Source organism: Carcharodon carcharias, chromosome 18 (assembly GCF_017639515.1).
Source record: "Carcharodon carcharias isolate sCarCar2 chromosome 18, sCarCar2.pri, whole genome shotgun sequence".
NCBI classification, from domain to species: Eukaryota; Metazoa; Chordata; class Chondrichthyes; order Lamniformes; family Lamnidae; genus Carcharodon; species Carcharodon carcharias.
Window position 1 is genome coordinate 85,323,680 of NC_054484.1, and position 19,624 is coordinate 85,343,303.

The window sequence follows — 19,624 nt, forward strand, 5'->3', positions numbered from 1 at the left end:
GCTGATTACAGTGCTTGTGGGGGAGGGGCTGATTACTGTGCCTGTAGGAAGGTAGAGGGGCTGATTACAGTGTGTGTGGGGGAAGGGGAGAGGGATTGATTACAGTGGGGGAGGGGGCTGATTACAGTGTGTGTGGAAGAGGGGGAGAGGGGTTGATTATAGTAGGGGAGGGGGAAGAGGGGCTGTGTGTGTGTGTGTGTGTGTGTGTGTGTGTGTGTGTGTGTGTGTGTGTTAAAATGGGTTACATTGGAAAATATTTTGGGAAGCACTGGTGTAGAGGGTACAGATAAGGTAAAGAACTTTGCAAGTGTCTTCAAATGTACACTATAAAAGCATTGGGATTGACAAGCCTTAAAGAACATTTATAAAGGAGCGTATCGCTTAACTGTTGACGATGTTGATCTGGAGAAATCAGTCCCAGAGAAATGGAATCAGATATTTAGGACATGTAGGGATTTGAAAAACCTGTGTACACTGGTGTCATTTGCCTTAAGCAGACCCCTGTTGAATGCAGTGTTGTCATTGACAGGACAAAGAAGGGATAGTGTAGGAGAATAGGTGCAGTGTTGATCTCACAAAAACTGAACTACAAATAAGATGATAAGATCACGCTGAATGTCATGTAGTGAATTTATAGCCTTTGTGTGACCTTGTCCTGGTATCCTAGCAAATGATTGCACTGAGAGACTAGGCTCTTCCAAACTATCGCAGTCAAATGTATAGTAAGTTTAACCAAATCCAAAAGATCACAATGAAGGAAAATTTACTGCAAGAATTCACATTTACATTTGGCTTTTAGTGGGATCAACTATGGCATGAATTGTATGAATCATACAAAATGACATATCAACTCAAATCATGTATACATGAAAAAGTAACCAAATTTGGTTTACTTGGTTTTCCAGCTACCATGCAATGCCCAAGCTCAATTCACAGGTGAAATGAGAGTTACGGTGAGTGTATGAGTCCAGGTAGCATAAATAAGTCAAATTTATTTTGGTACCTTTGAACCATGAACCATAAATTGTGTGAGGAAAAGGCATCTTTTAAATATTTTCAATCCTTGACTGAATATCTATTTTCCTGAGAATAGGGCAAAAGGAATCCACCAGACAGCACCACTTCAAGGTGAAAAATACTATAGCTCGTCACCATAGGTGGAGGGACATGCCCCTCTTATACCAGCCCACCCACCCCTCCAGTCAGGCTTGGCCCCTGTGCTCCCTCGCATGGTCTGTGTCCTTTACTTACTTTCTTAAGAATTCGTCACCCTGAGCAGAGCTGCATTTAAAACCATCTCTCGCTTTAAACAGTCAAACACTGGCACTGCATCTGTGCATGTGTAGGATGTGCTCCCCCTAATGTTGTGACACAAATAAACACAGCTTATAGTTTAAAAACAAAAAACTGCGGATGCTGGAAATCCAAAACAAAAACAGAATTATCGGGGAAAACTCAGCAGGTCTGGCAGCATCGGCGGAGAAGAAAAGAGTTGATGTTTCGAGTCCTCATGACCCTTCAACAGAACTGAGTGAATGTTAGGAGAGGGGTGAAATATAACGTGGGGCGGGGGGGAGAGAAGTGGGGGGGGGGGCGGGGTGTGTTCGTAGGGACAAGCAAGCACTGATAGGAGCAGATAATCAAAAGATGTCACAGACAGAAGAACAAAGAGGTGTTGAAGGTGGTGATATCATCTAAACGAATGTGCTAATTAAGAATGGATGGCAGCACACTCAAGGTACAGCTCTAGTGGGGGTGGGGTGGAAAGACCAACGGCATAAAAGATATAGATTTAAAAATAATAGAAATAGGTGGAAAAAGAAAAATCTATATAAATTATTGGAAAAAACAAAAGGAAGGGGGAAGAAATGGAAAGGGGGTGGGGTTGGAGGAGGGAGTTCAAGATCTAAAGTTGTTGAATTCAGTATTCAGTCCGGAAGGCTATAAAGTGCCTAGTGGGAAGATGAGGTGCTGTTCCTCCAGTTTGCATTGGGAAGCCCAACGCAATCTGGAGGAACAGCACTTCATCTTCTGACTAGGCACTTTACAGCCTTCTGGACTGAATATTGAATTCAACAACTTTAGATCTTGAACTCCCTCCTCCAACCTCTTTCCATTTCTTCCCCCTTCCTTTTGTTTTTTCCAATAATTTATATAGATTTTTCTTTTCCCACCTATTTCTATTATTTTTAAATCTATATCTTTTATGCCGTTGGTCTTTCCACCCCACCCCCACTAGAGCTGTACCTTGAGTGTCCTGCCATCTATTCTTAATTAGCACATTCGTTTAGCTGATATCACCACCTTCCACACCTCTTTGTTCTTTTGTCTGTGACATCTTTTGATTATCTGCTCCTATCACTGCTTGCTTGTCCCTACAACCACAGCCCCCACTACCTTAAACCAGCTTATATTTCACCCCTCTCCTAATATTAACTCAGTTCTGCTGAAGGGTCATGAGGACTCGAAACGTCAACTCTTTTCTTCTCCGCCGATGCTGCCAGACCTGCTGACTTTTTCCAGGTAATTCTGTTTTTGTTCCAGCTTATAGTTTCCTCATTTTCTTGTCTTTTCACCATCTCCTGTGTACTTTAGTTCTTTTGAGGTCTTCCCATTGCCTCACTGAACTTTGTTTTAACAATTCCCTGCTCATTCCAATGGTATCACATTCTACCCATGAACTTCCTCTTTATTTTGAGTTACTCCCCTCCCCACACCATCACCTTTTAATTCTTCCAACCCTCCAAAATATTTGCTTGTCTTTATTTCTAGTAGTGACTTGGTCTGTTAACCAGTCTGTTCTCTCTACAGATGCTGCAGTTTTCCAGTGTTGTGTGGTTCTGTCCTAATCAATCTATGGCTTGGTGTTTACAATTTCTATAATATTATTCCTGTGTGAGCGAGAGCACTTGTGATGACAGTCTTGTGATGTTAAAAGCTGTAACTCTATCAGATTTGATTGTTTAATGAATGGACGATGCTGACAACACAACAATTATTGGCCATTCCAAGTTACCACAGCAGCTGAGTGAATTAAGACTTAACCACTGGTGGGCTAGATCAGGTAGAGGCGCCCACCCCCTTCCATGAAGAATATTAGTGAATCTGTTGCACTGCTATCATTCAGGTACATTGTACATCATGTTTTCTCCCCTCCTGTATCTGCCTGGCCAGGTAAGGTGATCACTGGTACCTTCTGGTCTTCCAAGTGGCAAACTATTAACTACCTTAACACAGATGAGGGAGGGATTATTCCATCCTCTCACTGGTATAATCATTAGCCCATCACTGCCAGCACGGCATTGATCCAATGTTGTAAGGCTCTGTTTTGCTGGATCTATGTGGGGAATATCATGTTTGCACTACACAGTTTGGTATTTGTCTTGTCCATATTGCTGGTCTTTGTGAAATAAATGACCCTCTTTTGTAATATCATGTGTCTGCATTAAATAGATTTGAAGCCACTGTCTCTGTGAACATTTGATTTTGAATTTTGGAACTTGTATTAAGTTCGGACCAACACTAAGAGTGAGAACAAGACCTTTTACCTTCTTTGGTTGAACGTAGTTCAGATTTTTCATAAAGCATTCTATAATTTTACACAAGAGATTTTATGATCTGAAAGGTCATTGGAGGAAAATTCAAAAATAACTTCCAAGAGGGAATTGGATGTATATTTGAAAAGGAAAACAATTACAGGCAAAAAATCAGGGGAGGGGGACTAGTGAGCACAGGCAAAATGGACATGTAGCTCTGTATCAATCAAAAAATAATCCCACTGCTCCACTCCCATAGCCTTGTTATCAGTCTAATACAATGCAATTGCCCCACTCTCTCGCCATAGCTCTGTATCAATCCCAAATTAATCCCACTGACCCACTCACTCCCCATAGCCCTGTATCAATCCAAAACTAATCCCATTGTCCCACCCTCTCCCCATAGTCCTGTATCAATTCCAAACTAATCCCACTGCTCAACTCTTTCTCCCCCACATAGCACTATCAAACCCAAACTAATGCCATTGACCCACTCTCTCCTCATAGCATGGCGTCAATCCAAGGGTAATCCCTTAACCCTGTATCAATCCCAAAATAATATCACTTTTCACTCTCTTTCCCCATAGCTGTGTATCAATGGAAAACATCCCAGTGCCTGACTCTCTCCTAATAGCCCTACATTCATAATTAATCTCACTGCCCCACTCAGCAACTGCAAATACCAAATGCACCAGAGGTAGGGAGTGAAGGGATTATTGAAATACCTTAATAGCAAATAATAGAAATAACTTAAAACAAAAAGCAGTTTTTAACATCTTTGCAGCATTCAATAAATAAATACCAAGTCCAACTGAGAGATCCCCCAGGCTCAGGCAGTGGGCTGTGACCACCACAGATCTTGGTGAGAGTCTGAACAGTGCAGGAAAGCTTCACTTACTGGAAAGAAAATTTAAAACTTTGGATAAACCACCTAAAAGCTTTAGAGAAGCCATAGATTCTAAATTTATGCCACCAGAGAGGTTTGGACACATGGAAGATCCAAATCAAACTCAAACCTAGACACTGGAGAAAAAGACTCTTGAAGTTCTGAATTGCTTCAGGGCTGGACAGTAAGCCTGAAGCTGAACAGGTCAACGTATTGCTTTACTCCGTAGGAACAGCAGCAGATACTGCAAGACAGGGCATCAATAAGATCTCTCATAAATTTGAAGCCTTAAAGGACTTTGATAACTATTTCAACCTGAGGGGCAGTAAGGTTCTGGGGAAAAGCCAAATACATCAAAAAGCTCCAGAAACCAGGTGATGGAGTAGCTGCTTTTATTAATAACCTTTACAGGCTGACTGGAGGATGCGAGTATGGAGATCAAAAAACAGATTTAATACGAGACTGCATTGTAATTGGTGTTTCCATTGAATCCCTATCAGACTTATTGCAATCTAAGGAAGACCTCACTTTAGAAAAAGTAACACAGCTGGTGAGACAAACAAGGATTAGTAAACAGAACAGGGCAATACTGAGAGGTGAAGAAAAACTTTTGCTCAGGAAACCACCAGTGACCATACAGTTCCTTAAGCACAGGAATGGAAAAGAAGCATCAGAGAAGAAGGTACAATTTGGAGGGAAAGTGCAAGATGCCAATAAACCCTGCCAGCGCTGTGGCACCAAAAAGACCCACAGGCAGGAACAGTGTCCTGCAAACATTGTGGGATGCTTTCTCTGCAGAAGAATTGGCCATTTCCGGAAGATGTGCCAAAGTAAAACCTCTAACCCCTCAGGTTTCAGAGAAAGCACCTTCACGCATAAGATTATGAATGAAGTTGAAGCATTTCTGCCAGAAGAGGAACAAAAATATTTCATGGGTAAGAGCAGTGACCCAATCATGCATTCTGGAATACGGATATATATGTCATTGGACATATCACAAACCTTAAATGGAGGTACTGGAGCGACTGTAATGGTTTTATCAGAAAACAAGTTGTAGTTACCAGCGCATTGCCTGTAGCCAACGAAACCCAGCTATACGGTACAGGAGGAATCCAACTACCAGTCGAGGGAAAGTTACACGCAACACTCCAGTAAAAGCCGATACTGGAAACATTGTATGTTCTACAGAATCAGGAATTCTTTCTTTTAAGTAGAAGAGCTTGTATAGATCTCAACCTTATCAGGAAAGTGGAAGAAGTCAATCAGCAAGAATCTAAGTGTGACTTCAGAAAAAACTTCCTGAAATTATTTACAGGTCTGGGAAGGCTTAAGGCCGAATATAGCATTACTTTGCAAAGAGATGCTTAACCTGTGTCTCTTTTCACACCTAGGAAGTTAGCACATCTACTAATGAAACAGGTCCAACAACAAGCTGGAAGAGATGATCAGGGTGGGAGTCATCCCTTCTCACTAAGCCTTCAGAGTATTGCTCCAGAATGGTTTTGGTTCTTAAACCTAATGGATCTCTTTGCATTTGTATAGATTTAACCCAACTTAACAAGGCCGTTGTGAGGAAAATTCATCCAAAGTCTTCGGTGGACAAAAGCTCGGCAATTTCCAAGAGTATCATGTTCACAAAATTGGATGCCAACAGTGACTTTTGGCAAGTGCCTTTTGGATGAGAAACCAAAATGACTAACGACCATCATTACTCCGATGGGAAATTTTGTTTTAATCAATTTTCCAAAGACCCATATCTAACATTTTACAGGGCCATGAAGGAGTAATATATCACATGGACGACACCTTCATCCATTTTGAATCCCCTGAAGTACAAGAACTGAGAGTTTAAGCGGTTTTAAACCATCTGCAAGAAGGCCTGACACTTGATGAAAAGTGTCAATACTTGAAAACATCTATTCGTTTCCGAGGGCATGTTGTTAGTAGCAATGGCAGACCCACAAAAAACAAGAGCTATTAGTCAATTCCCAATCCCTACTTCCATTCTGGATCTTTAATAATTCCTTGGCATGGTTAATCAGCTGGCAAAATTCCTGCCTAACCTTGTGCAAGTTACTGGAACCTTAAAGACAGTTATAGCCCAAGCATGGTGTTGGGATGCACATCAGGAGCAGGCATTTCAAAAATTAAGGAAATGCTGCATTCACTGGACATCTTAGATCATCATGACCCATCACTACCCACCATAATTGCAGCTGACGCCTCATCTACAGGGCTGGGGGCAGTTCCTTTCTCAAGAACAACCAGATGGGTATCATAGACTGGTTTATTACACACCTTGGGCATTGTCAGACACTGAGGTGAGGTAAGAGGCCATAGAGAAAGAGGCACTTGCAGTCACAGGGACTTGCGAGAAGTTCTCTGATTATATCATTGGATTAAAGGTCATCATGGAGATAGACCACAAACCCCTAGTTGCCTTACCTGATGAAAAAGAATTTGCCAGATTTCCTCCAAAAGTCCAGAGATTCTGGTTGAGATTAAAAGCAAAATACTGTGGATGCTGGAAATCTGAAACAAAAACAAAAATTGCTGGAAAAACTCAGCAGGGCTGACAGCATCTGTAGAGAGGAAGACAGAGTTAACGTTTTGAGTCTGTATGACTCTTCATCAGAACTAAAGAGCTTCATCTATGAAAAGGTATGTGTCCAGGTCAAACTGTAAATGACAGCAGACACATTGCCCAGAGCCACCATTGACCATCCTACACAACAGGATGACAACCTTGTTAATGAGATCGAGTCATATTTTCGTTTAGTTGCAGTGCAATTGCTGGCAAGCTCAAAAAAGCTGCAAGAAATTCACACGCAGATGCAGGATGAGGAAGGCATCTGCATTCGGCAATACTGCACACGAGGTTTGCCACGGCAATGTCCCACTGGTAGAGTGATGAAAACCTACTTTGAGCAAAGGAAGCACTTTACTTTGGTGGATGATTTGCTGGTAAACGAAACAACGAAAGGCTGGTGATTCCAGTCTCATTTCAGCCTGAGATTTTGGAAAGAATGCTTCAGGGCCACATGGATATCATGAAATGCAGAACATGGGCTCAGGCTTCTGTGTGGTGGCTGGGAATATCGAGATCTATAGAAGGAATTATTTTTCAATGTCAGGTGTGCACAGACCAGACCAAAGGGAACCCTTTCTCTCAACTCACATCCCATCCAGACCATGGGAACTGGGGATGGATCTGTTAATGTTTAATGGAAAATCCTTCCTGATTGTTATTGATTGCTTCTCCACGTGGATCAAGGTCAAACGTCTATACACCACGACCATTGAGATAATCATTCAGGATTTAAAGAAAACCTTTGCCACAGACGGTATTCAGACCAGGTTGTCCCTGATAATAGTCCATGATTTGCCAATGACTGCTTCACACATTTTGCAGATAATTATAGGTTTGTGCATCCCACAAGTTCCCCACGATATACCCAGTCCAAAGGTGAACCAAAGGTAAAGATAAAAAGGACCGTCCGCCCCATCAAAGCACTGTTAATGAAGGTCGCGGGTTTTCCGACTACACATCTAAATTACAGGTCTACTCCACTGCAATCTGGGTTGGCACCGTCAAAACCGTTCATGGGCAGAAAGCTCCAAACACAGCTTCCCGTCCATCCCAAAAAATTACTTCCAGGGCTATAAGTCCAGGATTATCAAAGAGTTCAAAAACGAGAGCGGACCTATTGAAAACAACAGGTTTACAACAGTAGTCAGAGGTACCATACCAGGAACCCAACCAGGCTGATGGAAGGTGAAAACATATGGGACCAAAGGAAAGGAGGAGTAATAGTTCAGAGAGATGACAATCAACAGAGATCTTATTTAGTACGTACTTCAGAAGGTACCATAAGTAGAAACTGGAGGAATCTTATTTCTGCAATCAGTGGTACATTTGGAAGATCCTGAGGTTGGGTTAGAAATTAATAAAGAACTATATTACAATAATATACTATAATTAATAAAGACACTACAACCCTCAATGAAGATCAGCCAAATCAAGAAAAAGGAGTTTGAAGGGACTACTGATCTTCCAAGTCTGACAAGAACACAATAAGGGAGACTTGTGAAGCCTCCTGACAGATTGAATCCATGATGTCAGAGACTTTGGGGGGAGATGCAGATTAAAATCTGCACCCATTCAGTTGTTGCATTTGTGACACATGCTGCACCAGTGCAGCATTAGCTGCCTCGGAGGAGTGAGTGGGAGAGGCTCTGCTCAAACCTCAGCCCCTTATTTAAACTCACAGTGCAGGTCATTCAACAAATCAAATCAATTAACATATCAGACATGCCAACCCCTGGGGCAATGCGGACAGGTAGAGGATGCTGCTGCTGGTCTTCAGTCATAATCCTGCACACAGGTAGCCTCAGGGTGGTGGTCCCTCACCACAGTTTGGGGCAGATGTGGAGCTCGTATCCTCCTGAGATGACAGAGCAGTTCACCTTCCAGGTTACCGCTCCTGGTAGGTCATCCATTCACCGCGGTCGAAATGTGAAGAAAACTCAAAGGACAACTAACTACCAGATGACACTCCGCTCATGGAATTTCAGAACACTTCTAGACAATAATACGCAACCGGAATGTAGAAAGCCCCCTCAGCCAGAATGCTGGCCAGGTGCAATATTGACATAGCGACTCAAAGTGAAACAACTTGCAGAGGACTCTCATCTTGAGCAAGTGGGTGCAAACTACACATTCTACTGGATTAGCAAGTCCAAGGGTCAGCCTCGACAGTCCAGATGTGGGCTTTGCCATTCGATCTTGGTTAATGGATGTTTTGCAGGCTGGAGAAAGGTTTGTGGTGGAGTTCCCCAGGACTCAATGTTGGGACCCATGCTCTTCCTGATTTATATTAATGACCTCGACCTTGGTGTACATAGCATGATTTCAAAATTTGTAGGTTAAACAAAACTTGGAAACGTTGTGAACTGTTAGGAAGATAGTGTAGAACTTCAAAAGGATATAGACATGTCGGTGGAATGGGCGGACAGGTGCTGATGAAGTTCAATGTGGAGAAATGTGAGGTGATACATTTTGGTAGGAAGAACATGGGGAGACAATAAAAAATAAAGGATACAATTCTAAAGGGGCTGCAGGAGCAGAGGGACCGGGTGTTTATGTGCATAAGCCGTTGAAGGTGGCAGGACAGATTGAGAGTATGGTAATAAAATATCCCTAGGCTTTATTAATGGGGGCATAGAGTACAAGAGCAAGGAGGTTATGTTGAACTTGTATGGGACACTAGTTCAGCCTCAGCTGGAGTATTGCGTCCAATTCTGGGCACTGCACTTCAGGATGGATGCGAAGACATTAGAGAGTGTGTAGAAAGAATTCATGAGAATAGTTCCAGGCATGAGGAACTTCAGTTATGAAGATTGATTGGAGAAGTTAGGACTGTTTTCCTTGGAGAAGAGAAGATTGAGAGGAGATTTGATAGAAGTATTCAAAATAATGAGGGGTCTGTACAGAGTAGATAGGGAGAAACTGCTCCCATTGGTGGAAGGATCGAGAATAAAAGGGCACCAATTTAAGGCAACCAGCAAACGAAGCAATAGTGATATGAGGAGAAGCTTTTTCACACAGCAAGTGGTTAGGATCTGGAATGCGCTGCCTAAGAGTGTGGTTAAGGCTTCAGTCGAAGCTTTCAAGAGGGAATTGGATCATTATCTGAAAAGAAAAATGTGCAGGGTTACAGGGGTGTGTGTGTGGGGGGGGTGGTGGTTGACGGGGGTGTTTAGGCAGGGGAGTGGCACCAGATGAATTGTTTATTCAGAGAGCTGGTGCAAACATGATGGGCCAAATGGCCTCCTGTGCTGTAACAAGTCTGTGATCCGAATTGGCATGTAAGCTTGACTTACTTCGTAATCGTAAGCCTTGCTAGAAACAGGTATGCAACACATCAGTGTCTATACACCAATAATGATGCAAACAGAAGAGGTCAAAGAAGTATTCTAGGATGATCCCAGCAGGATCATCAGAGGAGTACCATCCTAGGTCAAACTCATCATCCTTAGTGATCTCAATGCTTGTGTTGGTGAAGACTGTAACACATGGAGGGGTTACCAGGGCATCGTGGCATTGGTAGTTTAAGCCCCAACGGCCTCCTTCTTCTTGACCTCACCATCACAAGCACAATCTTCCTTCAGAGAAGCCCACTGAGGTCAGGGAGACATAACAGCTGCAGGAGAAAGTGCCTGGCATTTTCCCTGACTGTGTGGTAACGTGGTCTATGGTCAGACAATCTCCATCAGTGGAGGCAGAAGTGGCACTGCAGACAGAAGACCCTATGGCCTGGTTATCTAAAACCTTTTTTTGGGAGTCCAGAAGACCCTAAGGAGGTAATAAATAGATCTTCCTTGGTGATGGCCCAGCAAGCTGACCCACTGTTAAAAACATTAACTCAGACTGCACACATTGAAGCAGAAGCAGCCCCTGAATGTTACTACATTAAAAATGAGGTGCTGATGAGGAAATGGGGATTCCCTCACAGGCCTGCAAACGAGGAGTGGACAATGATCCACTAGGTAGTGGTGCTGCCGAGATACCGTCGGGAAATATTACAGCTAGCTCATGAAATTCCAATGGCTGGACATGTCGGTATATGCAAAACCTAAGCCCGCATCAGCCTGCAATTTTACCGGCCACACCTTCACAGGGATGTAGCAAGGTTTTCCAGAACCTGCCACACCTTCCAGGTTGTGGGAAAATCCCAGTCTGCAATAAGACTTGCAACTATGATTCCCATGCTGGCTTCCGGGGAAACATTCAGCAAGGTGTTAGTGGACTGTGTGGGGCTCCTGCCCAAAACAAAAGGGGGCCACCAGTATATCCTTACCATCATGGACGTGGCTACTCGCTTCCCAGAGGCTGTTCTCCAAAACAGTGGTGGGAGAATTAACCCAATTCTTTACCAGCTATGTCTGCCCACCAAGATCCAGTTGGAGGAGGGCTCAAATTTCATGTCCAAAATATTCCAGGAAGTCATGGGTAACCTGGGTGTGACCCAGCTCGTCTTCAGTGTATCACCCACAGTCGCTGAGGGTATGAGAATGGTACCACCGAACCCAAAAAACAATGATCAGGGCATGCTGGCCTCTTAACTGGGATAAAGGGCTAGATTTTCTTCTGTTCGTTACCAGGGAATCACCCAGTGAGTCCAGCGTTTCTACTCCGTTTGAATTAGTTTATGGGCTCCAAATGCAAGGGGCTCTGACACTAATCAAGGAGATGTTTTTAGAACAGAAGGAGGAAGTCTCCACGTTAGACTACATAACAGTGTTCCAGGAGCGACTCCTGAGAGCCTGTGATGTGGCCCAAGAACACTTAAAAATCCCACAGACAGCTATGAAGAAACAGGTGGACAAACATGCCGAGGCCTGAACCTTTCAGCCAGGAAACTATGGGCGGAATCATCCCAGATTTGCATTAAATGCGGTAGCAGGCAGGAAAAAGGACTTCTTATCTGTTGGCCACAATGGCAGCTTTTCACACCGCATCATTCCAACTCCGCCTCATTAATGATGCATTCCCAGGAAATATGCCGTTTCACTGGCGGGTAGCCTCCAATTCGCCTGCCATGCCATCACCCCACCACTTCCTCAGGCTGGGCACCATATTTAAAATGCAGCCATGCATGCACCTCTCAGTGCTTCCAGCCCAAGATTGCTGCACAGAAGACATGTCCCCGAAAGGCAAGAAAACCGAAGCCTGCTGATTCAGTGATGCATCCCTGGGATGCCTTCTGGACACTGTTGGAGCCTGCCATAATGTCCTCTACCCTTGTTCCAGCCACAGGAGACCCATCAGTCTCACTGCTCCAGCTTGGGAGGCGGTGGCAGAGGTGGTCAGTGCCAATGCCAACATGTGTCCCTACACAAACCCTGGGATACACCCCTTCCCCAGGAAAGCCCTCACCCTGCTGCCTGTTTCATTGCCTGAGGCTACTTCTCCCTGTTCGCCAAGCAAGCCCTAGCCCTGCTGTCATTGAAAAGCCACCCCCGCCTTACGGCTGGTCTCATAAGTAGAGACCTGCCCATGAGTTCCCCCTAAAAATGATGTGGTGCTGCAAGTGAAGCCTGGTGTCCGAAACAAGGTAGGTAAACAAGCTTCAAAGTCCCGAGAGAAGTGCAGCTTGCCAGGTGCATGTCGCTTATGTCCAGTTGTGAAACACGTTGACGTACCCAGATGACCCAGCTTGGGGGGATGATTCTGGTGAGCTGGGCTTATAATAATATGCAGATGTATTACACTGAGGTTCCCAATGTCCAGTGACAGGAAAGGTAGCCCACCAATGAATGGTGGAGCGGACGACTGCGAACTGGTTTTACGACGTTGTGAAACTGATTTTTGGCCTTCCCACCATATTGTCTGCTCATGCCCGCCATGACGCTCAACGCTAGCGGGCATGGAAAATTCCACCTTAGTGTTGGTGTTCCTACCAATACCAGGTGAACACTTAAAAGCCCGTACAGAGTAGCAAAGAAGCTCAGGGAAGTAAACTATCTAACTGATTCCCCAGATTCAGAGAAAAAGCAATGGCTGTGTCATGTCAACTTGATAAAGCAATATCACAGCCGAGAAGAGGACAAGTAGGTAACGATTTGTCCCATTGCCACCAACCTAGAGGATAAGGCTAGCAGTGATGAATTGGAGGGAAAGGTGGGTGAGGCCCACATTGAACCCCTACTACCCGGCTAACCAACACCGAGATATTTGCAAACTTAGACTCCTTATTCGCCCATCTAAGTGTAGAACAGTGAGCAGACTTGACAAGGCTGCTTACTGTATTTAAAGGCTTATGCAGAGACAAGCCAGGCTGCACCACTCTAAGCTCTACATGATAAGGATGTGGGAGAGGCCCCTCCATAAGGCAACATCCCTATCATCTAGGCCCAGAAAAGCTGGCCCAGATTCAGGAGGCACCACAAGGTTCCACATTGACTACCGAGCAGTAAATGCAGTGACCAGAGCCTACTCCTACCCGACACCCCAGCTGGAAGACTGAAAGATAGTGTGGGTAGAGCAGCCTACATTGCAAAGATAGATTTACTCAAGGGATACCTTGACTGCCTACGTGAAGGAAATCAATGCTTCTTAACTCCAAATGGGTTATGCCAGTGTTGAGTCATCCCATTTGGACTTCAAAGGCTGATGAACCAGGTAGTGGCAGGCTTATCTAATTTTGTAGTGTACATAGACAACCTCCTAGTGTACGGCAACCCCTGGGAAACTCACTTAGAGCAGCTAGAAACCCTCTTCCTGAAAGTACAGTCAGCTGACCTAGTGGTCAATCTCTCAAAGAGTGAGTTCCCCAAGGCTTAAGTGACCTATCTAGGACACATAAGTGCGTCAAGGACAAGTACTGCCCAGGGTTGCAGAGGTACAAGCAGTAGCATAGTTTCCCATTCCCACAACAAAATGGGAAATCATGAGCTTCTTGGGGATGTGTGGATTGTATTACAAGTTCGTCCCAAACTTCAACGTGGTAGCAACTACAGAAAAATGCATTTAAAGTAGCCATCGATGCGAGTGTCATCCGGGCAGGGGCTGACCTCCTCTAGGAAGATGAATCAGGGATAGAGAGACCAATCGGGTACTTCTCCAAAAAACTAAACAAGCATCAGAAACAGTACTCCAAAGTGAAGAAAGAAACCCATTGGTTCATTACTGGCTCTCAAACACTTTGAGATATATGTCGGAAATGGATTCAGAGAGACCACAGTCTACTGACCACAACCCCTTAAACTTTGTGGAAAATTTTAAGACACAGAATGCCAGGTTATTCCGATGGAGTTTGTTTCTCCAACTGTACCACATAAAAATCACCCATATTGACGGGAAATCAAATGCGATTGCAGACGCCCTGTCCAGAACTTAAAGAGTCCCAGTTAGAACTGAAGAGATAATATTGACCAAGGCTAGGAGGCTGAGTGTTTGTGTGAATATGTTCGTTGCTTTATAATTTTTTTCCCTTTTGTAATGAAATGAGAATGAATCTCATTTCATTCATCTTGTTGGGGAAGTGTCATGACAGCAGATCACAGCCCCGAATTAATTATACTTGACTGACTAGTCCAGAGAGAACGTGGAATGTCACACCTAAAAAAGGATGTCAAGGCTGACTTCAGACAGAGACACTTAAAAGGGAGCGATGCAATGCAAAAGACTGAATTTTAATCTCCTGTGATTGCGGAGAAAATGGAGACCAATTACCACATCTCAGCAGAAACCACCTCCTGTTGAGTTATATCTCAGAATGTGGAAATGGTCTGAGTTGAAAGAAAGCAGATTCTGGGCAAAAGACTTGCATGTTTTTCCCTTCCAGGAACATACAAGGAAATGGCTTAAAAAGCCAGTAGCAAACCCGATCTATGTGTTCTAGTTCTGGTGTGCTAGTGTATGCTGTGAAGGTCACAGCAGAGGACCATCAGCTAGACATCCCTGCAGCTTGCAGGTAAGAGTCTATCTCTCTCTCTCTCTGGCTGGAGGCAAGTCAGCAAAGCCACAGTCAAAAAGGAAACAGGACAACTCATTCAGTTATCGTGCAGAACCAAGTGTCTCCAAACCAACTGCTCAACTGCCAAAGTCAGCTCTACCAGAATCACCCAACTGAACGGCTGCAACATTTCACCATCTACTCCTTGCGGTCAAACCAAAGACTGATTCATATATTTTTTTAACTTTTATTTTTGGACTCAACTTCTCATTTCTGATCTGTGTGCATGTATGTTGTGATTTTATTATTTTTTCTCAGGGTTTTAGTAATTAATAAACTTACTCTGTCTTTGTCTCAAGAAAGCCTGGTTAAATTAGCTCTTTCTAAAACATATATACATTTGGACTGGGGAAAGGTATCCATGAAGGAAGGCATAACACAACTGGAGTCCAGTTTGGGAAGTTAATAATTTGGGATCTCTCCTCCAGGATCATAACCAATTGGAGGACCTCGCCTGGGGACCGGCCGTAACACTATGCTCACAGATCACAAACTTAGCACAGTAGCCACCCTAATGACAGACCTACTACAGAAAAAAGCAAAGGTAGCATGGACTGAGAAATGGTTGACAGCTTTTGAAAGGCTGAAAATCATTTTAGTAGGCGAGCCTGTGCTTGCAGTTCCAAACTTTAACCAAGCATATCTGACCAAAACTCACCAACAATAAAAGCCACATACCATCAAGCAAAACACCTGCCACAGGCCAAACTAAGTGAGATGAAGATCCCATGATGGGAGAATGAGACAGCAGGGCTTCAGGAAGCTGTCGATAAGCATGACCTGAAGACTCTCCATGAAAGTCTCTGATCTGTCAGTACAACATGTAACTTCTCAGCAGATGACAAGGAACAGGCATGAGATTCTCTCTTGTTGGACAGATTAACCATCTCCTGAACCAAGAATCCACATTGTGCAACAACACCATTGAATTGTTTTTTTAAATCGATTCATGGGATATTGGTGTCACCCATCCCTAGTTGCCCTTGAGAAGGTGGTGGTGAGCTGCCTTCTTGAACCACTGCAGTCCCTGTGGTGTAGGTACACCCACAGTGCTGTTAGAGAAGGAGTTCCAGGATTTTGACCCAGTGATAGTGAAGGAATAGCGATATATTTCCAAGTCAGGATGTTGAGTGTTTTGGAGGGGAACTTCTAGGTGCTGATGTTCCCTTCTATCTGCTGCCCTTGTCCTTCTGGATGGTAGTGATCGTGGGTTTGGAAGGTGCTGCCTAATGAGCCTTGGTGAATTCCTGCAGTGCATCTTGTAGATGGTACACTCTGCTGCTACCGTGTGTCAGTGGTGGAGGGAGTGAATGTTTGTGGATGGCATGCTAATCAAGAAGCTGCTTTGCCTTGGATGGTGTCAAGCTTCTTGAATGTTGTTGGAGCTGCACTCATCCAAGCAAATGAAGAGTATTTCATCACACTCCTGATGAGTAACTTGTAGATGATGGACAGGTTTAGTGGAGTCAGGGGGTGATTTACTTGTCACAGGATTCCTAGCCCCTGACCTGCTTTTGTAGCCACAATATTTATATGGCTAGTCCAGTTGAGTTTCTGATCAATGGTAACCCCCTGGATGTTGATAGTGGGGGATTCAACGATGGTAATGCCATTGAATGTCATGGGGAAAAGATTAGATTCTCTCTTGTTGTAGATGATCATTGCTTGGCACTCGTGTGGCACGAATATTGTCCAGGTCTTGCTGTATTTGGACATGGACTGCTTCAGTATCTGAGGAGTCATGAGTGGTGCTGAACATTGTGCAATCATCAGTGAACATCCCCACTTCTGACCTTATGATGGAAGGAAGGTCATTGATGAAGCAGTTGAAGATGGTTGGGCCAAGGACACTACCCTGAGGGACTCCTGCAGTGATATCCTGGTACTGAGATGATTGACCTCCAACAACCACAACCATCTTCCTTTGTGCTAGGTATGACTCCGACCAGCGGACTTTCACAGCATCTGGTTCTGGGCGAATTTTTTAAATTTATTGATTCATGGGATGTGGGCATCGTCGGCTAGGTTAGCATTTATTGCCCATTCCTAATTGCCATTGGGAAGGTGGTGGTGAACCGCTACAGTCCATATGGTGTAAGTACACCCGCAGTTCTGTTAGGAAGGGAGTTCCAGGATTTTAACCCAGTGGCAGCGAAGGAATGGCGATATATTTCCAAGTCAGGATGGTGAGTTGTATGGGAACACCACCATCCTGACTTGGAGGGGAACTTGCAGGTGGTGGTGTTCCCATACAACTGCTGCCCTTGGCCTTCTAGGTGGTAGCAGTCATGGGTTTGGATGGTGCTGTCGTAAGGAGCCTTGGTGAGTTGCTGTGGTGCATCTTGTAGATGGTACACACTGCTGCTATTGTGGATCGGTGGTGGAGGGAGTGAATGTTTAAGCTGGTGGATGGGGCACCAATCAAGCAGGCTGCTTTGTCCTGGATGGTGTTAAGATTCTTGAGTTTTGTTGGAGCGCACTCATCCAGGCAAATGGGAAGTATTCCATCACACTCCTGACCTGTGCCTTGTAGATAGTGACATGCTTTGGGGAGTCAGGAGGTCAGTTACTGTCTGCAGGATACTCAGCCTCTGACCTGCCCTTGTAGCCACAGTATTTATATGGCTAGTCCAGTTCAGTTTCTGGTCAATGGTAACCCTCAGGATGTTGATAGCAGGTAGTCAGCGATGGTGATGCCATTGAATGTCAAGGTGTGATGGTTAGATTCTCTCTTGTTGGAGATGGTCATTGCCTAGCACTTGTGTGGTGTGAATGTTACTTGCCACTTGTCAGCCCAAGCCTGGATATTGTCCAGGTCTTACTGCATTTGGACATGGACTGCTTCAGTATCTGGCGAATCATGAATGGTGCTGGACATTGTGCAATCATCCGCAAACATCCTCACTTCTGACCTTATGATGGAGGGAAAGATAGTGAATTCATATGTAATATTTGCACTCTGATCTGCAAATTAAGATTTGCTTTATCATCATGAATGACTTGACACCAACCAAGATAGTGAAAAACTTGACTCCTTGCTGGACACACATCCGTTGAAGTATGGGACAATCCAACAGTGCCATGCATACAGTGGAGGGTATCCTTAGTATGAAGACGGGACTTTGTCTCCACAAGGACTGTGTAGTGGTCACTCCTATCCATACTGTCATGAATAGTCACATGTGCGACAGGTGGAGTTGTGAAGACTAGGTCAAGTAAGTTTTTCCCTTTCATTGGTTCTCTCACCACCTGCCGCAGGCCCCATTTGGCAGCTATGTCCTTTACTACTCAGCCAGCTCAGTCAGTATTGGTGCTGCGGAGCCAATCTTGGTGATGGACATTGATGTCCGCCACGCAGAGTGCATCCTGTGCTCTTGCCACCCTCAGTGCTTCCTCCAAGTGGGGTTCAACATGTTTGACCTGATGTATGAAACTCCAGGGGATCCTGATTCAATGTTGAGGACTCCCCAAACCAACTCCCTCCTGACTGTATACCACTGTGATGCCACCTCTGCTGGCTCTATCCTGCTGGTGGTACCCAGGGATGGTGATCGGGGTGTCTGAGACATTGGCTGTCAGGTATGATTCCGTGAGTATGACTATGCCAGGCTATCGGTTGACTAGTCAGTGGAAGAGCTCTCCCAATTTTGGCAAAATCCCCCAGATATTGTTAAGGAAGACCTTGCAGGGTCGACAGGGCTGGGTGTACCTTTGTCATTTCAGGGGCCTAGGTTGACACCCGGTGGTCAGTGCAGTTTGATTCTTATTCAACATGTCTATAGCAGGTTGATACAACTGACAGGCTTGTTGGTCCCTTTCAGAGGACTGTTAAGAGTCAAACACAATGCTTCCAATCCTTCCACTAGCCCCCTTCCTCTTATGTCCCTCCCTGCCCTAGCCCCTAGGGGTCAGAGTGGCCAAAGACAAAAAGGTCTGAAATTTTTTGTGACAAGGAATCATGTGATTATGGCACTTTTAATGATCTGCCAGTGAAATATAAATGCTCTGAGGTCACTTCAAGTAGGTGGAATTATTAAACTTAAAGTTAATAGAAACAGTAGTTTTCCCTTTGTTTACCTTCTAGAAATATAGGACCATAGGAGCAGCAGTAGGTCATTCAGCCCATTGAGCCTGCTCTGCCATTCAAACAGATCATGGCTGATCATCTACCTCAACATCATTTTTCCCATGATCCCCACATACCCCTTGACATCATTAGTCTCCACAAATCTATTGATTTCTGTCTCGAACATGTTCAATGATTGTGCTTCCACAGCCCTCTGGGATAGAGAATTCCAAAGATTCACTCAGAGTGAAGAAATTCCTCCTAATCTCAGTCTTAAATGGCCTACCCTTTATCCTGAGACTTCTGTTAACGTCAGGACTGTGGACCAATGCTTTTGTATCACATCAAATCACCAAAGCAACCTCAACATTCCAACAGTTCAGAGTTTAAATGAGGTTGGGTACGGTGTGTACCCTGCGTGATAACAGCATGTCCCAGCCACTGTTCACAATGGGCAGGGTACGGACTGTATCCAACCAGCCCATATGTGCAGAACTCAAAAAGAATGTCCAATATTCGATGTTATTCCACTATTGGACAACATTTGCAAAATAATCCTCAAAGTGCTAAGAATTACACTGACAACCAATTTAAGATTGTCAGTCGGGCTCTGTGT